At 38.2% G+C, this 13,354-nt stretch overlaps 1 long non-coding RNA gene across 5 annotated transcripts; it reads right to left on the bottom strand.

Annotated features, from left to right (window-relative positions):
* Nucleotides 1–2,129: 2,129 nt before the first annotated feature.
* Nucleotides 2,130–12,406, bottom strand: LOC149169270 (uncharacterized). 5 transcript variants are annotated; one of them, XR_016259376.1, is made up of 3 exons: nt 11,896–12,383; nt 2,521–2,589; nt 2,130–2,425 (listed from the first exon to the last, which is right to left on the bottom strand). It is a non-coding gene; the product is annotated as an uncharacterized LOC149169270 (long non-coding RNA). The 5 variants fall into 5 exon arrangements; XR_016259373.1 differs by lacking the exon at nt 11,896–12,383 and adding an exon at nt 2,695–3,033 and having other exon boundaries at nt 2,130–2,438; XR_016259374.1 differs by lacking the exon at nt 11,896–12,383 and adding an exon at nt 2,695–3,033.
* Between the last annotated feature and the right edge of the window lie 948 nt (nt 12,407–13,354).

Here is a 13,354-nt window from a genome sequence, read left to right as displayed (position 1 = left end):
TTGTTTCAAGGCTTTGGATGACATTGTTTGCTTAAAGAGATCTCTGCTTAATGTACCACAACTAGTTGCCATAAGTTCTATCATAGTGCATAGTAATCTACATATGCATTTGTGGAGTAACTAAGAAAGAATACAACCCCATCTCCATCGAATCTTATAGTTTGCATATACATATCAAACAGTGGTGGTGTCATATGCATACTTTTCTTAGCAATGAGAAATGAGATCTTCTTGTCACCTATAATATAAGTTGTGACAACTATTCAAAGAATGGTTCTTATGTTACCAGAAATGGAAACTTTTATAATTCTATATCATCTAATGGACCTGCATATGCATGGAGCTTAGTATGAACTCTCTAGTATGGTATTCACCTAATGTTTTACACTACCAACAAAATAATTTGCCACTTAAAAGGTAAGTGGAACTGTGACATCCCAAGACTTCTGATTTACTTTTGAACATTTTTACAATTACAAATCAGTAAACTAGTGACAATTAGTTATTGTGTTATGATTAATAACAATTAGTAATTAAGTTGTTTATGAAAATTTACATTGTTTTATGGAAGAGTTGAGGAATTACAGATAAACCTAGTCACTCTCATTTTCACAGGAGAGTTATCAGTTAAGGCAGTTATTCCCTCATCTCCTCTTCCTCCAAGAAAAGGGAGAAGAGGAGAGGAATGGGGTGGGGAAAAAGGGAGGGATTCTTGGAGCTGAACAGGAGTTTAGTAGGAAAACCTCTGGAGTTTAGCTTCCATAGCGGAAGGAAGTGTTTTATCGGCTGGACTTGGGGTTTTGAGGCCGAAACCATTACACTGTTGCCTTGAGAAAACTGTTCGGAATGAACTGAGAAGCTTGGGGGGAGAATATTGGATGTAATTGCCAATTTCTCGTTGGTAGGGTGGAAAGGTTTCATTTGTAAGGAATCGTTCTTCAAAATCAGATAAGTAATACATGCCTAGTTTGTTTTGTTATGACTGTAGTATGAAATATGCTATGAGGAATTATTTCATGATTTGATGGTCAAGTATTCAGTGCTCATAAAATGTTAATAATTAAGTTAGATTTTAGAGGTATGATGAATAGATGCCTCTAAGGTAGATAATAGGAATAGGTGATTTCTATAGAAAATGGTAAACCGTACTGAACTGCTGAGCAAACGGAACTGTCGTCCGACAGAAGTATGGTTGTTAAAAACTATAGTCGGAACTTTTGTTTAAAAGAAAACTGTTGCATTTAAACTAATTTTTGTAAATAAACCGAGATCGTGTGAAGCTGGAAAAACCACATTTTTGGAGATTCTTTCCGTATGAATGCTACTTAGCAAATAACAAAGAACGTTTAAACTTACTGCATGAACACAGGATTCTTAGAAAACGTTTGTATAATGCGGATAAAGAATGGCATGCAATCTTTCCATAGTAAAAATAACTATTATGTGTAAATAAAGATCACAGAAAATTGTGCATTATAGAAAGAAAGGTCTATATTAAAACGCTACCTATAAAAGAATGAACCTTGTGCAATTATAAATGCAAGTAAAATTGTCCTGTAGGCCAAATCATATGAACAGGAGTAATGACCCAATGTTTAGAACTGTTACGGTCTCCTCTCGATTAAAGTAGAGGAGCCATTTGTATCCATTAGAAGTTAAAACAATAAATCCATTTAGAACTAGACTCGAATAGAAGTGAGGATTACATTCCAGGCTAACCAAAAAAGGAAGCAAAAAGGACCGAATGTTAAGACAATACTGCTTGGCAAAAAGGGGAAATAAAATTTAAGTATTTATCATTGTGAAAGACCAAGTGAAAGAACCCCTAGCCCTATCCAAATTCGCTCCTCGACCAGTCCCAATGGGACACCCAAGAGGTTGTTCTGTATGCTAGAGTGTTCATAAAACTTCAGTGAAACATTAACTCTAAGATGTAGTCTTCAAAGTACCAATGATAAACGATTGTCTTAACATAAGAAAAATAAATGTCTGCCAATACCATAAATCGCATAGACAGAGCCAAATATGGGCATTCCAAACTAAAAAGAGTTGCAAAATAATATTATGCGCTAACCGTGTCATTCAACCAAGAAAGAACAATACACAGAAGATGATTCTACAGAAAAATCAACGGAATAAATAAGTTAATCTCTGCACAGAGTCAATTCTGAAGAACAATCGAAAACCGTTCAAAAGAAGAAGATTCTTAATACATCTTGACAACAAGGGTTTTACCCTTTCAAAACCCTAATCCGATGAATTTCTATGTAAACCCAATTAACCAATTCAGTGTTTCATTCTGAAGCAAGCCATCCTTGAAGAAGGTATTCATACCATTCCTTCTCTCCATAAAGCTTTCTAGTGCTGCTCGCGACAAGGTTGTAGAATTCAGAAGCAAACACCAAAGATCGCAGATCCTAATAACCTGTGTGCCAGGACTGCAAGAATTTCAATACCGAGACTTGAAAACTACTCACCATTCAAATTTAACTGCAAGACGAAAAGATTAAAAGCCATCACCTAAGGAAGGGTGGAGTTTTCCTTTTGTCGTCTCCGAAGGAAAATCTGAAGGCGTAGTAGTCATTTTACCTGCAGATAGAAGCGAGGAAATGATTAACAGTGAAGTAAACAAGTTTAAAGAAAACTTTGTAATCGACAGAATTAAACAAAAATGTTGCAGTAGAACAAACTTACTTGCGGAGGAAGGAAGGAGCCTGGACGATAACTTGTAGAGTTCATCTGCACCAAAGGATGGATTGGAAGTTTGGTGTGAACTCGCAGCGTAGCCAAGCCTTAGGGTGAGACCCATTCGACTCAATGCACCCTCACCGAGTTAGGATTTGCAGAGTTAAGCTCCAAAAACAGTCTATGAACAATGGACCAAGTGCGAAGGGTGACATTTTGGATGTATAACTTCAGCTCTCGCCGCAAGGACAAGACCTGAGATCCACTCCCTCCTTCCAGGCACAGATTAACACCACTTGGCAACCAGAAGAGTAAGGGCCCGACAGCTAGCAGCATTAGGTTACAGACTAGCTGGGGCGCCTAAGGAAAAATGTCAATTTCAAATACAAATGTGCAGACTTAAGGGGAAGAGGTCACCTCCTCGAAAGCCTTGTTAACTCATACGCCAACGTTAATAACACAACCCTTGGTCATGTCATAAATACTAATGCAGGGGTACAATGAATTAACATAGATCTTACAAACATGAGATTTAGACTTTAATACGAATCACCATAGTGCACAGACCTGTGTTTACATATATGTTGTGATATATATTCAATTCATTCTGCAGTTGAAACATTATCCAAAGTTTTAACCTATGGTGCGTGTAAATTAATTTTTTTGTGTGTGTGAATTATAATATGTGTTACAACTGGTATCAGAGCCCTCGGGTTACTACACTGAGGCCTAAGTGGTTAAGCGTTGAATAACAAAATGATTATGGTACACAGAGAGGAAGTGGGTGCAAGATGAGACAAGTAGTGGGATCCACCCTCTCTAGAGGTACTGCCAGCCAAAACCCAGAGGTGTGGGTACAGTTGGGTGAAGCAAATCAAAACACAAATGTCGTGTTACTAGAAACAGTTCAGCAGCTTCGAGCGAAGATGTAGAGTTTGCGAGTTGATAATGAAAGATTACGTCTTGAGCAAGAAAAGATCATGAAAGGCCTATTAGATAGGTAGAATCAAAGAGATCCAAATCCCAATCAGGATGAAGAGAATGGAACCGAGTCCGATAGACAACAGGAGGAATGCATGGAGCGTGAAGGAGGATGAACTGGTAACGAAGGAGAATCTGATAATGTCTCTGATAAGAAGAGTACAAAAAGGCAGAAAATTGAGCTCCAAGGTGAGTTCAAAAAGATCAAACCTCCAGTATATAATGGAGAGGCTGAAGAAGTGGCAGAGGCCTGGTTAATCAATATGAATAAATACTTTTAGATATATGGATATGATGACAATTTGAAAGCAAGGTTAGCAATTTATCAGCTACAGGGCAAGGCCACCCTGTGATGGGAAGAAACCAAAACAGTTAAAGAAATCAGCGAGCAAGAAGTCACATGGGAGCACTTCCAGAAGCATTTTAAGGACATGTATTTGACTGAGCGGTTTTATGATGACAAATCCAAAGAGTTTCATGATCTAAAATTAGGACAACAAACTACGGATGAGTTCATAGCCAAGTTCACTTCGTTGTTAAGATATGTTTCCTATATCTGTGAAGAGAAGGCTAAAGTCCAACACTTTATTAGCAACTTACCTATCTACATGAAAGAGAAATTGGAGTTCGATAACCCTAAAACAATGGATGAAGCAGTCCGAAAGGCTCAGATCTATTATCATCAAATAAGCAGAAAGGTGAAGATAATAAAAATTAGCCAATTAAGAAAGGACAAAAATTTTTTACAGCCAATAAAAATGTGAAACAAGTTGGTACCAAATATGCAGGACGGAAGGGATCAAATAGTTTTATGATGGAGTCAGCAGAGGTATAGGCCTCAGAATGAAGCAAAACAAAGTGAAGCATCAAGCAAGTTGGAATCTGGTCAGATTCCTAAACCTCCTTTGCAATGCTGGGGTTGTGGGGAACCTCATTATTACAAAAATTGCCCTCATAGAGGGAGAGAAAAACCAATTACAAATGTTCAAGAAGTTTCTATTATTGGTGATGTGGCACAGAACATACCTCAGATTAATGCAGCACTAGAAGACCGCTAGCCAGAATATCAACCCTCTATGGTGGAACTCGAAGGTAAAATATCCAATCACCCTGTTTCCATTTTAATAGATCTGGGTGCAAGCTTGAGCTATGTCAGCCCAAGGATAGTTGATTTGTGCCAATTAAAAAGTGTAAAGTTTAGAAACTTATGGCTAGTCCAACTAGCCACAGGAGCAAAAAGAAGAGTTAGTGCAAAAGTAGAAGATTGTGGAATTGATTTGGAAAGACAACAAATTAGGACAAATTTAAATGTCTTACCATTAGGCTCCTATGATGTTCTAATAGGAATGGACTGGCTGGAACATCAATGGACCTTAGTAAATTGTAAAGATAAAACAATTGATTTCTTGTCCAGTGATGGCACGAGAATAAAGATTCAGGGCATGAGAAGGGAAGTTATGTTACATCCCATTACAGCCCATCAACTAGCACGATGTATGCATAAAGGTTGTCAAATATATGTGATTCAAGTGGGGTACACAAACTCTAAAGATAAGTTGTCTGCTTTGGAGAAAATACCAGTAGTGCAGGAATTTAAAGATGTCTTTCCGGAAGACATCCATGGGTTACCACCTAAGAGGAAACTCGATTTTACCATAGAATTGGTCCCTGGAGCTGCTCTAGTCTCCAAAGCCCCTTACAGAATGAGTGTCCCTGAGTTAACAAAATCAAAGATGCAACTTCAAGCGCTGCTAGATAAAGGTTATATTCAGCCCAGTGTGTCCCCTTGGGGAGCCTTGGTTTTATTTGTAAGAAAAAAGGATGGTACCTTGCGGTTATGCATAGATTTCAGACAATTAAACGAATTGACAGTTAAGAATAAATACTCTTTACCCCAAATTGATGAGCTTTTTTATCAAGTTAAGGGTGTGGTAGTGTGTTCAAAAATTGATTTACGATTAGGATATCATCAAATCCGAATTAAAAATGAAGACATATATAAAACTAGATTCAGAACTCGTTATGGTCATTATGAGTTCGTAGTTTTACCATTCGGACTCACAAACGCCCCAACGACATTCATGAGTATGATGAATGAAATTTTCCACCCCTTCCTTGACAAGTTTGTTCTTATTTTTATTGACAACATCTTGGTAGATTCCAGGAGTATAGAGGAACATAAGGAGCACCTTCAAACCTTAAGAGAGAACCAAATGTATGCCAAATTTAGCAAATGTGACTTCTTTAAGGATCAGATCCAGTATCTAGGACATATTATTTCCTCTGAAGGGATAGCAGCGGATTTGGAGAAAATCAAGACCATAATGGATTGGTCGGTTCCAGCAAATGTGGCAAATATATGCTCTTTTATGGGCCTTGCTGGTTACTATAGGTGATCCATAAGGGGGTTTTCTAAGGTTTCTTATCCAATTACTTCCTTGCAAAAAAAGGGAACAGATTTTAAATGGACTAGGGACTGTTAAGAAAGTTTTTAGAAATTGAAGCATTTGCTCACCACCGCATCAGTATTGAAAATTGCAGATCTTGAGGAGGATTTTATAGTATGTACGGACACATGTAAAGAAGGTGTGGGCGGAATTCTAATGCAAAATGATAAAGTAGTTTCTTATGAATTGACTATTGTAGTTCATGCCTTAAAAGTGTGGCGGCACTATTTGATGGGAAAGAGGTTTTTACTCAAAACCGACCACAATAGCCTAACAAATTTCTTCAACCAACCTACCTTGAATGCGCGTCAAGCTCAATGGACTGCATTCTTAAGCGAGTTTGATTTTGAAATCAAACATTTAAAGGGGAAAGAAAATAGAGTGGTGAATGCATTAAGTAGAAAACTGCATGATGTCTATGAAATTTCATTTAGTCAAGCAGAATTCAACTTTACTGAGGAGATAAAGGAAGCAGCCAAAAAGGACCCAACATATGATTATCTTTGCCAACAAGCTAAATTGACATAGAGCGTTGTGGAGCAAAAAGGGTACAATATTAACCCTGAGAATTTGTTGATGTTCAGAAATCGCATTTATGTTCCCAATCAATTGTCGATAAATAAAATTATATTAGATGAGTTTCACAGAAGTCCTTACACTGCTCACCCTGGTTATGAAAAGCTTTTCTTTGCCATTAAGAAAAGTTACTATTGGCCTAGTATGAGGAGGGATATTGCAGAATATTTGGCTAGATGCTTAGAATGCCAATGAGTTAAAGCAGAGCATCAACACCCTGATGTGTTACTACATCCCTTACCCATTCCTAAATGGAAATGGGATACCATAACCTTAGATTTCATAACAGGTCTACCCCAATCTAAAAGACAAAATGACTCAATTATGGTTGTGGTAGACAAACTGAGCAAGACCACTCATTTCGTACTAGTTAAGTCCACATACCAAACAGCTCAAATTGCAGATATATTCATGAAAGGGGTCTTTAGGCTACATGGGATACCTCGGGTCATAATCTCTGATTGAGATGTTAATTTTACCTTGGATTTTTAGAAAGCATTATTTATGGGGTTGGGCACGCAAATTCATTTTAGCACTGCCTATCACCCTCAGATCGATGGACAAACTGAAACAGTTAACCAGGTGGTAGAGGACATGTTGCATATGTATGTGATGCAACAACCTGGAAAATGGGAAGAGTACCTACATTTGGTAGAATTTGCTTACAACAATGGCTATCACAGGTCGCTGAAAATGAGTCCTTTTGAAGTACTTTATGGGAGAAAGTGTACCATCCCTACAAACTGGAATAGTCCCGAAAATAAGATGATATTAGGACTAGACATGCTGGAGGAAATGGAGAGAACAGTGAAGAAGGTTTGGCAAAATCTAAAAGCCGCTCAAGATAGGCAAAAAGCTTATGCCAATAGGAAAAGAACCCACTCGGAATTTCAGGTAGGGGATCATGTGTACGTGCAAATTAAACCAAAGAGAAGTACTCTTAGATGGGGAAAATCTGCCAAGTTGGCTCTCCGGTTCTATGGCCATTTCCAAATTCTAGATAGAGTAGGACCAATTGCATATCGACTCGCACTACCCAGTCACATTTGGGTTCATAATGTATTTCATGTTTCTCTTTTAAAGGAGTATGTATATGATCCCAAGCACATCATAAATTGGCAAGAGCTTCAGGTATAACAAATATTTAAATATAAAACTCTTGTTATCTATGAATGTGTCACAATTATTTATATGTGTATCAGCTATATGACAATGGTACTTGTGGCAGGTTAAACGGAAAGGTGATTTTCTGGTTGAGCCCTTGCGCATACTCGATCAGATAGAAGTAACGTTGCAGAGGCGAGTTATCATCCAGGTTAAAGTGCAATGGAAGCACATCAGCCTAGAAGAAGCCACTTGATAAGATAAATATTTTATGCATGAGGCATATCGTGGATTATTTCAGGAACAGATGGAAGAATGAACATTGGGACAATGTTCCACTAAGGGGGGGAAGTTGTGACATCCCCAGACTTATGATTTACTTATGAACATTTTTACTATTACGAATTAGTAAACTAGTGACAATTAGTTATTGCGTTATGATTAATAATAATTAGTAATAAAGTTGTTTATGAAAATTTATACTATTTTATGGAAGAGTTGAGGAATTACAGATAAACCTTAATAACTCTCATTTTCACGGGACAATTATCAGTTAAGGCAGTTATTCCCTCATCTCCTCTTCCTCCAAGAAAAGGGAGAAGAGGAGAGGAATGGGAGGGTGGGGAAAAAGGGAGGGGATTCCTGGAGTTGAACAAGAGTTCAATAGGAAAACCTCTAGAGTTTAGCTTCCCTAGCGGAAGGAAGTGTTTTATCGGTTGGACTTGGGGTCTTGAAGACGAAACCATTACATTGTTGCCTTGACAAAACTATTCGGAAGGAACTGAGAAGCTTGGGGGGAGAATATTGGACGTAATTGCCAATTTCTCGTTGGTAGGTGGAAAGGTTTCATCTGTAAGGAATCATTCTTCAAAATCAAATAAGTAATACATGCCTAATTTGTTTTGTTATGACTGTAGTATGAAATATGTTATGAGGAATTATTTCATGATTTGATGGTCAAGTATTCAATGCTCATAAAATGTTGATAATTAAGTTAGATTTTAGAGGCACAATGAATAGATGCCTCTAAGGTAGATAATAGGAATAGGTGATTTCTATAGAAAATGGTAAATTGTACTGAACTGTTGAGCAAACAGAACTGTTTTATGACAAAATTAAGGTTGTTAAAAGCTATACTCGAAACTTTGTTTAAAAGAAAACTATTGCATTTAAACTAATTTTTGTAAAGAAATCGAGACCATATGGAGACGGAAAAACCATAGTTTTAGAGATTCTTTCCGCATGAATGCTACTTAGCAAATAGCGAAGAACGTTTAAACTTATTGCATGAACACAGGATTCTTATAAAACGTTTGTATAATGCGGATAAAGAATGGCATGCAATATTTCCATAGTAAAAGTAAGTATTATGTGTAAATAAAGATCACAAGAAATTTCCCGGATGCGTGTGCCAAACAAAGATAGTAAGGTGGCGACCGAAATGGACAGCAAGTGGCCATTCCACATGGCCCTCTGAAATTCGGCACATCAGTCTAAAAATTGCATTAACACTAGCCATAAATGGCATTTAAGGTGGCGTCGTCTTCAACCAGCCTGCAACTACCCACCTCGCCGTCACACAAAGATGACCTCTGGTGATAATCATACCACCGCACATGTCTCTTATCCCCTGCCTCTGCAATGTCTATGCCCTCAGGCGGCTGTAGCACCTAGCTCTCGCACTACTACAAGGAGGCACTGCAGCATCCTTTGTTGCACTGATTTAGGCCCGAGAACTCACTTCACTCAAAGCTTGGCTTGCTATTTCATATTCCACTCAGCCTCTGCAGCTAATCCTTCCTCTGAGCCGCCTGCTAATCCTACTGAGCCTTCTCATCACTTTGAGCCTAATCTCGACAAAAATTCTCATACACCTGATGTCAACATGCCGAGAACACGACATCGAATGCGTAGTCACAGGGGTGGAAGTAGAGGAAGATTGAATCGTCCCCCTCATTCTTCGGCCTCTGAAACCACATCCTCTTCGGCTCAGCAGACTATAGGTTGCTACCCAAACACTCGTAGTGGCAGAGGCCGCTCACGACCTCACCGCCTCCATCCGACGCCCCCTGCTTCGCCTCCCAGTGGCATTCCTTCCAATCCACAGCCGCCTCTCAATTCCGCCCAATTCATCTTTCGTTCCTCCATGAACAGGCCCATCATTACTGCCACCATCTCCATAACCTTTCACGAGAAGGAGCAAGCAATTGAGGGTGGACACCATTCCAGAACAACGCCAGCCAGAGTTGTGGGGAGCTCCCATTCCATCACCTCTAACGAGGAGGAGCAGGCCACTGAAGGTGGTGGCCACACCAGAGCAGAACCAGCCATGGTCCAGAAGAGCACTCACAGTGCAGGGACGCAACAAACTGGGAAGGAGACGGACCAGGACCAGCATGACGACAAAGACATGGATCCTTACCACTGTTTTATCGAGGAGGAACAACCGACGCAACAGGCAGACAACACGGAGGCTTCAAAGCAGGCAGGTGTCGACATGGAGGCTTACAGATGCTTCATTGTTGAGGAACACCCGTCGTCTCCGCCACGTACCTGATCGGCCACACAACCTACCACGTGTCTGCTATTCTCAGGTTTTGGGAATTTTGCTTTCTGGTTTCTTTTACGGGGCTTTCGGAAAAACTGCTGGTATTTGGTTACTTGGTTGTTTTTTGTTTCTCCTTGAAAAATTGATAAAAAACTATGCGTAATTGCTGGTTTCCCCTGCGTGGGCAACAAGATAATATTGGCAATCTTATTTTGATTCGGATTGGTTTCCCATTATGGGCAGTCCAGGCTTTGTTTTTGCTATTTTTGCCCAACACTTAGGCATGGATATGCACAGGCTAAAGCCTCACTGTATTATATTTTTTAGTAATAGAATTAGCTTAATTTAGAAAGAGAAAAGATCACAGGAAATTGCGCATTACAACAAGAAAGGTCTCTATTAAAACACTATCTATAAAAGAATGATCATGTGCAATTATAGATGCAAGTAAAATTGTCCTGTAGGCCAAATCATATGAACAAGAGTAATGACCCAATGTTTAGAACTACTACCGTATCCTCCCGATTAAAGTAGAGGAGCCATTTGTATCCATTAGAAGTTAAAACAATAAATCCATTTACAACTAGACTCGAATATGAGTGAGGATTACATTCCAGGCTAACTAGAAAAGGAAGCAAAAAGGACCAAATGTTAAAACAATATTGTCTGGCAAAAAGGGGAAATCCAATTTAAGTATTTATCATTGCGAAAGACCAAGTGAAAGAACCCCTAGCCCTATCCAAATTCGCTCCTCGGCCAGTCCCAATGGGACATCCAGGAGGTCGTTTTGTATGCTAGAGTCTTCATAAAACTTAAGCAAAACATTAACTCTAAGATGTTTCAAAGGACCAATGATAAACAATTGTCTTAACATAAGAAAAATAAATGTCTCCCAATACTATAAATCACATAGACAGAGCCAAATCTGGGCATTCCAAACTAAAAAGAGTTGCAAAATAATATTATGCGCTAACCGTGTCATTCAACCAAGAAAGAACAATACACAGAAGATGATTCTGCAAGAACAATCAGCCGAATAAATAAGTTAAGCTTTGCACAGAGTCAATTCTGAAGAACAATCGAAAACCATTCAAAAGAAGAAGATTCTTAATACATCTTGACAACAAGGGTTTTACCCTTTCAAAACCCTAATTTGATGAATTTCTATGTAAACCCAAAACTGAAAGTGATTAACCAATTCAACGTTTCATTCCGAAGCAAGCCATCCTTGAAGAAGTTATTCATACCATTCCTTCTCTCCATAAAGGTTTCTGGTGCTGCTCGTGGTAGGGTTGTAGAAGCAAGAAGCAAACACCCAAAGCTTGAAAACTATTCACCATTCTAATTTAATTGCAAGACGAAAAGATTAAAATCCATCACATGAGGAAGGGAAAAGCTTTCCTTCTGTCAACTTCGGAGGAAAATCTGAAGGCATAACAGTCATTTTACTCGCGGATAGAAGCAAGAAAATGATTAACAGTGAAGCAAATAAGTTTAAAGAAAACTCTGTAACCGACAGAATTAAACAAAAATGTTGCAACAAAACAAGCTTACTTGCGGAAGAAGGAAGAAGCCTGGACGATAATTGGTAGAGTTCATCTGTGCCAAAGGATGGATTGGAAGTTTGGTGTGAACTCGCAGCGGAACCAAGTCGTAGGGGCGGGACCCATTCAGCTGAATGCACCCTCACTAGGTTAGGGTTTGCAGGGTTAAGCTCTAGAAACATTTTATGAACAATGGACCAAGTGCGAAGGGTGACATTCCGGATGGATAACTTCAACTGCTGGCGTAAGGACGAGTTCCAAGATCCGCTCCCTCCTTCCAGGCAAGGATTAACACCACTTGGCAGTCGGAAGAGTAAGTGCTTGGCAGCTGGCAGCGTTATGTTGCAGACCAACTAGGGCGCCTAAGGAAAAATGTAAATTTCAAATACAAATGTACAGACTTAAGGGGAAGAGGTCACCTCCTCGGAAGCCCTGTTAACTCGTATGCCAACGTTAATAGCACAACCCTTGGTCATGTCATAAATATTAATGCAGGGGTACAATGAATTAACATAGATCTTACGGACATGAGATTTAGCCTTTAATACAAATCACCATAGTGCACAAACCCGTGTTTACATATATGTCATGATATATATTCAATTCATTCCGCAATTGAAACATTATCCAAAGTTTTAACCTATGGTGCATGTAATTTTTTATTTTTATTTTGTGAATTATAATATGTGTTACAAACATATTTTCGCTCATAAGCAAAGACAACCTTATTGTTTACAATTATGAATATGCAACACTCATGGGCATTATTTGGAAATCATCTACTTAGGTTTGACACTTTCATCATTACTTAACATAACTGGTGATCCAAATTATTTTTTTTGGTAAATGTATTAAATGTAAAATTAACAATTCATTAAAGAAGTGTTGTATGGTAGCTTAGTGTTTGCCACTCAAGTTGAAAAAAATGCATAAAACATTGTAACGTATTGGTGAATGCTAAATTAATAGTGGTTAATAAGCAAATCAAATCATATACTAAATTTAGAAATTATACCCTAGAAAAAATTGCATAAAACATTATAACTTGCATTGGTGAATACTAAATTAATAGTGGTTAATGGACAAATCTAATCTCATAATCTCGGGCTACCAATTTACAATTTTACTCCTACATAAATAATGTTGGGAAATAACTCTTGGTAAGTATATTTATTTACATCTTATTCGTATTTTTTTTAATGCAAAGATTTACTTAAATTATGGAATAAAAATGAAATTTGTGGCAAGCAAATTCAAACTCGAGAAAGACAACACTTACTAACTACTTTGGGGCAGGGTTTGTCGTGAAAGTCCACCTAGAGTGCTTAACGTGATGTTATGAAATTGAGAAAAAGACCCTCGAAAAAAATAAAAAAGTGAATATGTTGTAAAATATGTATATATACCAATTTCATTTTCGTAACTTGAATTTAACTTATAAAACCAAAATAAATTAACAATTTGTAAAA

The sequence above is a fragment of the Pinus tabuliformis genome, chromosome 4_2 (assembly GCF_031772625.1).
Source record: "Pinus tabuliformis cultivar Carrire ecotype Pingquan chromosome 4_2, CPIR1, whole genome shotgun sequence".
In the NCBI taxonomy this organism is placed as follows: Eukaryota; Viridiplantae; Streptophyta; class Pinopsida; order Pinales; family Pinaceae; genus Pinus; species Pinus tabuliformis.
Note: the sequence above shows the minus strand (reverse complement) of the source record. Positions and strands in the feature narration are given on the sequence as shown.